Below are 12124 nucleotides of genomic sequence, written 5' to 3'. Positions count from 1 at the left end.
TGGAAACTAAATAATCTAATCCTAAAAAATGATTGGGTCAAACAACAAATCATGAAAAAAATCAATAACTTCATTCAAGAGAATGACAATAATGAGACAACATACCAAAACTTATAGGATGCACCAAAAGCAGTTCTTAGGGGAACTTTTATAGCTCTAAATGCTTACATGAGTAAAATAGAAACAGAGGAGATTAATGAATTGGGCATACATTGAAAAAAAACTAGAAAAAAGAACAAATTAAAAATCCTCAATTAAATACCAAATTAGAAATACTGAAAACCATGGAGAAATTAAGAAAACTGAAATTAATAAAACTATTGAACTAATAAATAAAAGTAAGACCTGGTTTTATGGGAAAAACCCCATAAAATAGATAAACATTTGGCTAATTTAATTAAAAAGAAAAAGAAGAAAACCAAATTACCAGTATCACAAATGAAGAGGATGAATCCACCACCAAGGAAGAGGAAATTAAAATAATAATTAGGAACTATTTTGTCCAACTGTATGCCAATAAACTGGCAATCTTAGTGAAATGGATACACATTTACAAAAAAATATGTAGATTAACAGAAGAGGAAGTAAAATATTTAAATAACCCCATCTCAGAAAAATAAATTGAGTAAGCTTTTGATGAACTCCCTAGGAAAAAATCTCCAGGGCCAGACGGATATACATGCGAATTCTACCAAACATTTAAAGAACAATTAATTCCAATGCAATATAGACTATTGGGGAAAATAGGTGATACAAATATGGTGCTGATACCCAAACTGGGAAGTGTCAAAACAGGGAAAGAAAATTATACACAAATTTCCCTAAGGAATATAGATGCAAAAATGGTAAATAAAATATTAACAAATATATTACAGCAACTTCTCACAAGAATAATACACTATGACCAGGCAGGATTTATACCAGGAATGTAGGGCTGGTTCAATATAAGGAAAACTTATCAGCATAACTGATCATATCAACACCAAAACTAGCAGAAATCACATGGTCATCTCAATAGATGCAGAAAAGGCTTTTGACGAAATGCAACACCCATTCTTATTAAAATCACTAGAGAGCATAAGAATAAATGGACTTTTTCCTAAAATAATAAATAGCATCTTCCTAAAACCTTCAGCATGCTTGTTAATTTTTCTACCCTATTTTTTGATATTGAAATTTTTGTGAAGTTTGGTCTCTATTATCAGTGTGGTCAGGGAACAGTGCTGTCTCAAGCTTCAAGCTTTTTCATTATTGTTGTTTTTAGAGCTTGTTCTTGATATCTATAAGTTTTTGGTGCTTCCAAGTTTCTGTGATCTGGGGAAAGGTTTGTTCACTGCTCTTCTGCTTTGCACTCTGGTCTTTACCCAGGAAAAGCCTTTCATTCCTTAAGCTTTGAAATGATACTATTCTTCAGGGTCCCTGATCCCTTGGGATCAAATGAGATTTGATTCCTCATAGTCTCTGATTTCTTGTGATCAAAAGCGATACTGGTCCTTCAGGGATCCTATTCCTCTTGCCTGAGTGTACTCCTCTATCCCCTTGAACTATGACCCATAAGTGGGTATCAGCAATGGAGTTGCTAAAGAGATTCTAGTCCTGGTTCCAGTCGTACTACAGGAGCCACCTGCAATCTCTTGCTGACTGGTTGCTGGGTCCTCTTATTGTCTCAGGCTTGAGAGTTCTTGAAGCTGCTGCTGTTTCTGTAACTACCACCTTGTACCACCACAATTCTTTTATTTATGTGAACTGAAGTCCAGCTGTCACCTTCATGTAGCAGATTTATTTTTCTGCCCTCCTAAATTATTTGGTGGTGGAAATATGTTTCACTCTGTCCTTTTATTGACTCTCCCACTCCAGAATTACATTTGAGGCATGGGCAGTGCTGACAAAGACTAGGCCTCAGTGAACCTGGAGCAGAACTCAGGGGATTGAATCAAGGGGAGCTGTGGCAGTTTCCAGACTTCTCAAGCCATAAATGAGAAAGACAGCTTAGAAGGTCATTAGGAAAGGTCTGTCAGACCATGGTGGTGAAAGAGAAGTTTCATCAGGCCCCAGTACTGGTGCAGTCCCTGAGATGGTGGCTGCTTCGTTGGAGCTCTCAGCCCACAGATGGAGAAGGGATCCAGGCGTTGAGCAGAGGGGGATTGGAAGGATGTCTTTGCTGGTGCTGAGGCAGGATTCTCTTGCTTTGTCAGTGCTTGGATCTGAGTCACAGTCCTGGGTGGCAGTCCTGACATAAGGAGGAGCACTGGCATGGTGAAGCTTGTGACAGCAGTGAAGAGGGAATCCTCTTCACAGTTTCAAGGCAGAAAACAGTGCTTGTGGTCACTCATACACAACAGCACAGTCCAGAAAAAAGTAAACACCTCAACTTTGATCTTATCACTTCAGAAGAACAAAAAATGTACAGTTCCCCTGAAGCATCTCTATAAACAGCTGTAAAAAAACCCTGAAGCTTGGGACAGTAAGCCCTCCATATTAGAAGCACAGCCCAACCTTAACAAAGAGTTTAATAGTCACATAATTGGGTAGGAACACGAGCAAACAATGCAAAAAAGTAAGACCATAGTATCTTAGTTTGATGACAAAGAAGATCAAAACATACAATGAGAAGACAACTAAGTCAAAGCTCCTAGTTCCAAAGCCTCCAATAAAAATATGAATCAGTCTCAAGTAATAAAGGATGTCAAAAAGGATCTTGAGAAGCAAGTAAGGGAAGTAGAGGAACACTGGGAGGAAAAATGAGAGTGATGCAAGAAAAACTTGAAAAACAAGTCAACAATTGAAATTAAGAAAACTATTGAACTAATAAATAAAACTAAGAGCTGGTTTTATGAAAAAATCAATACAATAGATAAACCTTTGGTTAATTTAATTAAAAAAAAGAAAGAAGAAAAACAAATTACTAGTATCAAGAATGAAAAGGGTGAAGCTACCACCAAGGAAGAGGAAATTAAAACAATAATTAGAAATTATTTTGCCCAACTACATGCCAACAAATTTGACAATCTTAGTGAAATGGATACATATTTACAAAAATATAAATTGCCCAGATTAACGAAGAAGAAGTAAAATACTTAAATAACCCCATCTCAGAAAAAGAAATTGAACAAGCCATTGATGAACTCCCTAGGAAAAAATCTCCAGGGCCAGATGGATTTACATGTGAATTCTATCAAACATTTAAAGAACAATTAATTCCAATACTATATAGACTATTTGGGAAAATAGGTGAAGAAGGAGTCTTACCAAATTCTTTTTATGATACAAATATGGTGTTGATACCTAAACCAGGAAGAGTCAAAATAGAGAAAGAAAATTATAGACCAATTTCTCTAATGAATATAGATGCAAAAATTTTAAACAAAATATAGCAAGTAGATTACAGCAACTTATCACAAGAATAATACACTATGACCAGGTAGGATTTATACCAGGAATGCAGGGTTGGTTCAATATTAGGAAAACTATCAGCATCATTGAGCATATCAACAACAAAACCAACAGAAACCACATGATCATCTCAATAGATGCAGAAAAAGCTTTTGATAAAATACAACACCCATTCCTATTAAAAACACTAGAAAGCATAGCTATAAATGGAGTCTTCCTTAAAATAATAAATAGCATATATCTAAAACCTTCAGCAAGCATTATATGTAATGGGGACAGGCTAGAAGCATTTCCAATAAGATCGGGGGTGAAACAAGGATGTCCATTATCACCACTGTTATTCAATATTGTACTGGAAACCTTAGCTTTAGCAATAAGAGAAGAAAAAGAAATTGAAGGCATTAGAATAGGCAAAGAAGAAACAAAGCTATCACTCTTTGCAGATGACATGATGATATACTTAGAGAATCAAGTAAAAAAACTACTTGAAATAATAAACAACTTTAGCAAAGTTGCAGGCTATAAAATAAACCCACATAAATCATCAGCATTTCTATATATTACCAACAAAGCCCAACAGCAAGAGATAGAAAGAGAAATCCCATTTAAACTTACTGTAGACATTATAAAATATTTAGGAGTCTACCTATTGAAACAAACCCAGGAACTCTATGAACACAATTACAAAACACTTTTCACACAAATAAAATCAGATCTAAATAATTGGAAAAACATCAGTTGCTCATGGGTAGGCCAGCTAATATAATAAAAATGACAATCCTACCTAAGCTAATTTACTTATTCAGTGCCATACCAATCAAACTACCAAAAAATTATTTTATAGAGTTAGAAAAAATAATAACAAGATTCATTTGGAAAAACAAAGGTCCAGAATATCAAAGGAACTAATGAAAAGAAATGCAGGGGAAGGTGGCCTAGCAATTCCAGATCTTAAGTTGTATTATAAAGCGGCAATCATCAAAACTGCTTGGTACTGGCTAAGAAATAGGGACATAGATTAGTGGAATAGGTTAAATCTGCAAGACACAGTACTCAATGACTATAGTAATCTATTATTTGATAAAACCAGCTTCTGGGATAAGAACCCACTCTTTGAAAAAAACTGCTGGGAAAACTGGAAAGAGCATGGCAGAAACTAGGCATAGACCCAAATCTCACACCATATACCAAAATAAAGTCAAAATGGGTTCAGACTTAGATATAAAGGCTGATACCATAAGTAAACTGGGAGAACAAGGAATAGTTTACCTATCAGATCTATGGAGAACAGAAGAATTCATGACCAAACAGGAGATAGAGAACATTATGAAAAGCAAAATGGATAATTTTGATTACATTAAATTGAAAAGTTTTTGCACAAACAAAGCCAATGCAACTAAGATTAGAAGGAAGGTAGAAAATTGGGAAAGAATTTTTAGAACCAGTCTCTCTGATAAAGGCCTCATTTCTAGAAAATATAGAGAATTAAGACAAATTTATAAGAACACAAGTCATTCCCCAATTGACAAATGGTCAAAGGACAGTTCTCAGATGAAGAAATTAAAGCCATCTATAGTCATATGAAAAATGCTCTAAATCGTTATTGATTAGAGAAATGCAAATCAAAACAACTCTGAGGTACCACATCACACCTATCAGATTGGCCAACATGACAAAACAGGAAAATGATAAATGTTGGAGAGATGTGGGAAAATTGGAACACTAATACATTGTTGGTGGAGTTGTGAAATGATCCAACCATTTTGGAGAACAATTTGGAACTATGCCCAAAGGGCTACAAAAATGTGCATACCCTTTGATCCAGCAATAGCACTTCTAGGGCTATATCCCAAAGAGATCAAACAAATGGGAAAAGGACCCACATGTACAAAAATATTCATAGCAGCTCTTTTTGTGGTGGCAAAGAATTGGAAATTGAGAGGATGCCCATCAATTGGGGAATGGCTGAGCAAGTTGTGGTATATGAATGTAATGGAATACTATTGTGCTATAAGAAATAATGAACAGTCTGACTTCAGAAAAACCTGGGAAGACTTATATGGTCTGATGCTGAGTGAAGTGAGCAGAACCAAGAGGACTTTGTACACAATAACAGCACATTATGCAATGACTAAGATGTTAAACTGAACCCTTCTCAGCATTACAGGATCTAAGACATCTCCAGAGGCCTCGGATGGAAAATGCTGTCCACATCCAAAGAAAGAACTATGGAAGTCGAATTGCTCTAACTTATAGTTACCTTCTGTTGAGTTTTGTTTCATCTTTCTGATGGTTCCTCCTATTGATTTTAATTTTTACTTACAACTTCACTAATGTGAAAATATGTTTAATGAGTATGTAAATGTAAAGTCTATGTCAGATTGTGTGCCATCTTGGGGAGGGTGGGGGGGAGAAAACAGGAGAAAAAAATTTTTCAACTCAAAAGCATATGGAAAAAAATTTAAAAAATAAAAATTAAAGAGATTTTGAAAAAAAAAACAAGAAAAACAGGTTAACAGCTTGCAAAAGGAGACCCAAAAAATACTGAAGAAAATAGCACCTTAAAAATAGCCTAACCCAAATGGCAAAAGAGGCCCAAAAAACTGAAGATGAGACTGCCTTAAAAGCATAATTGTCCAAATGGAAAAGGAAGTCCAAAAGCTCACTGAAAAAAATTCTTCCTTACAAATTAGAATGAAGCAAATGGAAGCTAATGGCTTTATGAGAAATCAAAAAATTATAAAAACTAACCAAAAGAATGAAAAAATAGAAGACAATGAGAAATATCTCACTGGAAAAAAACAACTGACCTGGAAAATAGATCCAGGGGAGATAATTTAAAAATTATTGGACTACCTGGAAGCCATGATGGAAAAAAAAAAAATAAGCCTCGACATCATCTTTCAAGAAAAGGAAAACTGCCCTGATATTCTAGAACCAGAGCATAAAATAGAAATGGAAAGAATCCACCAATCACCTTTTAAAAGAAATACCCAACAAAAAAACTTGCAGGAATGTTATAGCCAAATCCCAGAGTTCCCAGGTCAAGAAGAAAATTTTGCAAGTAGCAAGAAAAAAACAATTCAAGTGTTGTGGAAACACAATCAGGATAACCCAAGATTTAGCAGCTTCTACGTTAAGGGAGCAGAGGGCTTGGAATATAATATTCTGGAGGTCAAAGTAGCTGGGATTAAAATCAAGAATCATCTAAGCACGAAATAAAAAAGAAAGAAGTTAAGGAAGTGAATGAAAGTTAGAAAAGTTAAGATAAGGTAGACCTCTGGGAAAAAAAAAATTAATGGGATGGAAAGGAATATGCTTTTTTTTCCTCTGTGGTACATGGCACATGCACCAAAATTGGTCATGTAGTAGGGCATAATAATCTCACAATCCAATGCAGAAAGGCAGAAATATTGAATGCGTGATTTTCAGATCATGGTGCAATAAAAATTATATGTACTAAAGGGCCATGGAAAGATAAACTGAAAAGTAATTGGAAACTAAATAATCTAATCCTAAAGAATGAATGTGCCAAATAACAAATCATAGAAACAATAACTTCATTCAAGAGAATGACAATAATGAGACAACATACCAAAACTTATGGGATGAAGACAAAGCAATTCTTAGGGGAAGTTTTATATCCCTAAATGCTTATATGAATAAAATAGAGAAAGAGGATATCAATGAATTGGTTATTCAACTAAAGAAAAACAGAAAAAGAACATTAAAAATCGTCAATTAAGCACCAAGTTAAAAATACTGAATACAAAAGGAGAGATTAAGAAACTTAAAATTAAGAAAATTACAGAATTACCAAATAAAACTAAGATCTGGTTTAATGAAAAAACATATAAAATCCATAAATCTTTGGTCAATTGAAGTGAAAAAAAAGAGAAAGAACCAAAAAAAAAAAAAGAAAACCACATTAGCAGTATCAAAAATGAAAAGGGTGAATCTCACACCAATGAAGAGGAAATTAAAACAATAATTAGGAACTATTTTGCATAGCTGTATGCCAATAAATTTGACAATGTTAGTGAAATGGATGAATATTTACAGAAATATAAATTGCACAGATTATCAGAAGAAGAAGTAAAATAAATAACCCCATCTCAAAAAAAAAAAAAAGAAATTGAATAAGCCTTTGATGAACTCCCTAGGAAAATAAATATCCAGAGCCAGATGGATTTACAAACCAATATTATCAAACATTTAAAGAACACTTAATTCCAAAACTATATAGACTATTTGGGGAAATAAGCAACGAAGGAATCTTACCAAATTCTTCCCATAACATTGGGGGCGAAAAAAAGGATGTCCATCATCATCACTCTTGTTCAGTATCTTTGCTGGAAACTTTAGCTTTAGTAATAAGAGAAGAAAAAGTAATTGAAGGTATTACAATAAGCAAAGAAGAAACAAAGCTATCACTCTTTGCAGGTGAAATGATGATACACTTAGAGAATTCCAGAGAATCAAGTAAAAAAAAAAAACTACTTGAAATAATGAACAACTTTAGCAAAGTTGCAGGATATAAAGTAAACATACATAAAATATTGGCATTTCTATGTATTACCAATAAAGCTTAAAAGCAAGAGATAGAAAGATAAATTACATTTGAAGTTAATGTAGACATTATAAAATATTTAGGAGTCTACTGAATAAAGCTCAGGAACTATATGAACACAATTACAGAACATTTTTCACACAAATAAAGTCAGATCTAAATATCTAGAAAAACATCAGTTGCTTATAGATAGGTCGAGCTAATATAATACCTACACTAATTTCCTTATTCAGTGCCATACCAATCAAACTACTAAAATTATTTTATGGAGCTGGAATAAATAATAAGATTCATTTGGAATAACAAAAGGTCCAGAATAACAAAAAGTAATGCAGGTGAAGGTGGCCTAGTTCTCTCAGATCTTGAATTTTATATATATATATATGTGTGTGTGTGTGTGTGTGTGTGTGTGTGTGTAGCAATCATCAAAACTACTTGGCACTGGCTAAGAAACAGAGTGGTATATCAGTGGAATAAGTTAGGTATGCAAGACACAGTAGTCAATGACTGTAGTAATCTACTATTTGATAAACCTGAAGACCCCAAGTTCTGGGAAAGAACTCATTATTTAAGAAAAACTGCTGGGAAAACTGGAAAAGAGTATGGCAGAAACTAGGCATAGACCGCAATCTCACAACATATACCAAAATAAAGTCAAAATGGGTTCATGATTTAGATATAAAGCCTGATACTATAAAACAAACTATCAGATCTATGGAGAACAGAAGACTTTATGACAAAACAGGAGACAGAAAACATTACAAAAAGAAAAATGGATAAATTTGATTACATTAAGTTGAAAAGTTTTACTCAAATAAAGCAAAGCAACCATAATTAGGAGGGAAGACAAAAAGTGGGAAAGAATTTTTACAAGCAGTGACTCTGACAAGGGCCTCATTTCTAAAATATATAGAGAATTAAGTCAAATTTATAGGAATACCAGTCATTCCCCAATGGAAAAATGGTCAAATGATATGAAAAGACAGTTGTCAGATGAAGAAATTAAAGCCATCTGTAGTCACATGCAAAAGCGCTTTAAATAACTATTGATTAGAGAAATGCAAATCAAAATAACTCTGAGGTACTACATCACACCTATCAGATTGGTCAACATGACAATAAGTAAATGATAAATGTTGGAGAATATGTGGGAAAATTGGAACACTTGTGCATTGTTGGTGGAGTTGTGAACTGATCCAACCATTTTGGAGGGCAGTTTGGAACTATGCCCATAAAAATGCCCATAGCCTTTGACCCAGAAAAGTACTTCTAGGGCTGAATCACAAAGATATTATAAAAAATTGGAAAAGGACCCACATGTACAAAAATATTTACTGCAGCTCTTTTTGTAGTAGTGAAAAATTGGAAATTGAAGGAATGCCTATCAATTGAGAAATGGCTGAACAACCTGGGGTATATGAATGTAATGGATTACTATTGTGCTGTAAGAAATGATGAGCAAGTAGAATTCATAAAAAAAGAAAAACTTGAAAAACTTGTATGGGCTGATTCTGAGTGAAGTGAGCAGAAACAGGAGAATGACTAACTTTGAAAGATTTAGCCTTTCTCAGCAACATAAGAATCTAAAATATCTCCAAAAGTCTCATGATGAAAAATACTATCCACATCCAAAGAAAGAACTATGGAGTTTGAATGCAGATTGAAGCACATTATTTGCTATTTTTTTCTTCTGTTTTGTTTTGTTTCCTTTTTCTGATGGTTTCTCCTATTGGTTCTAATTCTTCCTTACAACACGATTATTTAGAAAATATGCTTAATAGAAATGTATATGTAAAGCCTATATCAGATTTCATGACGTCTTGAGAAGGGCAGGGAAGGAGTACAGTAAGAAAATTTAAAACTCAAAAGCCTATGGAAATGATTATTGATGAATCAAAATAAATTAATAAAAATTAAAAAAAATCTTTTAGAGCTAAAAATATGAGTTTAATTTGTGAGAGGAAAAATTGGACATTCAGTGAGATAGAGGACTTTCAAGCATTCTTGATGAAAATAGTAGAGCTGAACAGAAAATTTGACTTTCAAATACAAAACTCAAGAGAAGCATGAAAAGGTAAACAGGAAAGGGAAATCATAAGGGACTTACTAAAGTTGAACTGTTTACATTACTACATGGAAAGACAATATTTGTAACTCATGTGACCTTTCTCAGTATGAGGGAGTTTGGAGGGAACATATATATAGACAGAGAGCACAGGGTGTGTTGAATATAAAGGGATGATATCAAAAAAATAAAATTAAAGCATGAGAGAGGGTTGTACTGGAAGAAGGAGAAAGAGAGAAGTAGAATTAGATAAATTATCTCACATAAAAGAGGGATGAAAAAGCTTTTAATGTGGAGGGGAAGAGGGTAGAGGTGAGAGGAAATGAATGAATCTTACTCTCATCAGATTTGGTAGGGAATAACATACACCCTTAACTGGGTGTGGAAATCTATCTTACCCTATAGGAAATAGGGGGGAAGGGGATGAAACAAGGGGGTAATAGAAGGGAGGGCAGATAGGGGGAGGGGTTAATCAGAAGTAAACACTTCTGAGGAGGGACAAGGTCAAAGGAGAGAATAGAATGAATGGGGGTTGGGGTGGGATGAAGGGAAATATAATTAGTTTTTCACAAAATGGCTATTGTGGAAGTATTTTGCATGACTGCACATGTATAACCTCTACTGAGTTGCTTTCCTTCTTGATGAGGGTAGGTGAACAGGGAGAAAGGGTTAGAATTTGGAACACAAAATTTTAAAAAGAAATGTTAAAATTATTTTTACATGCAACTGGGAAACAAAACATAGAGGCAATGGGATATAGAAATCTATTCTCTCCTATATGAAAATAATAAGGTAAGGGGAAAAAGAGAAGGAGGGGGTTATAGAAGGGAGGGCAAGATCAGGGAAAGGGGTATTCAGAATGCATGTTGTCATGGTACGGGGAGGGGAGAGATGGGGAGAAAAATTGGAACTCAAAATCTTGTGGAAGTAAATGTTGAAAACTAAAAATAATTTAAAAAAAAAAGAAATTGAAACTATGTGAAAAAAGTAGGAGTTTTTCAGGCAAAGTAAGATATTCCCAATTGCATTTTTATTATACAATCCATGACTGAGAATAGAGAAAAACAAGATTGAAAAAAATGAGACTAGATATTAGATACTTCAAACTGCCGTGATAAGGAGTGTGGACTTCTACAGAAAATACAGACAATTTCAGCTTAGTTAAAACAGAATGGGAATTCATATTAACTCAGTGACTATATGAATCAGAATAAGATGAATAGAAGACATTGTAGAAGCAAAATTTACTGGATGATGTAGGTGTGGGAGGTAACAGGAATACCTAGTAATTACTCCAAGGATGGACTAAGCTAGATTGTTGCAATTAATAGAAATAAAAACTAATTTTGGGGAGAAAGAGGGATAACTGGTTTAGACATGTTGAGTTTGTTGTACAAGTAGAACATATAGATGGAGATGACTAATTGGCATTTAGAATGACCTCAATGAATCTACAACTTGAAGGAGATAGAATCGATATCATTTTGAAGATTTATTAAACCATTATTTGATTCCATGCCAAGGGAACTGGGCTTTGTTATTGATTTAATACAATTTGGCAAAAACTAGTAGTTGGTAACCAAGAAAACATGTCAAAATATCTTATAAACCTTTGCAGCTTTAAGGGATTTGTTAGATATTTTACAATGGATAAACTAACCTGGATGCAAGGTAAGATGAACTCAAGTGTTTAGAAAATGAAAAACAAATCATCATATTCTTTTTTAACAACTGATATAAATAATTATTTGTATAGCAAGTAGTATCTTGCCTATAGCAAGCACTTAATAAAAATGCTGATTTTATTATTTATTTTAAATGTTTATTAATAAATAATCAACATAGAATTCAGTTTATATAGTTATTCTTGTAGCAGTCATGCATGGTCAACAGTATTCAAAACTCTCCCTTCAGTAATGACCTTTATTACTGGGGAAAAAAAAATCTCACTATACGTCTTTGAAAAATAAAAATTGTTTCTAAAAAAAATAGTCTTCCTAAGTCTTTTGGTGAGTTTTTTCTTAGTTCAATTTAAGCTGTCTCAAGAAGATGGTCAGAATTATTTTAATTCTTAACAGTCTTCTGATTGTCTAGGC

Source organism: Phascolarctos cinereus, unplaced genomic scaffold (genome assembly GCF_003287225.1).
Source record: "Phascolarctos cinereus isolate Bilbo 61053 unplaced genomic scaffold, phaCin_HiC Scaffold_7;HRSCAF=346, whole genome shotgun sequence".
In the NCBI taxonomy this organism is placed as follows: Eukaryota; Metazoa; Chordata; class Mammalia; order Diprotodontia; family Phascolarctidae; genus Phascolarctos; species Phascolarctos cinereus.
Note: the sequence above shows the minus strand (reverse complement) of the source record.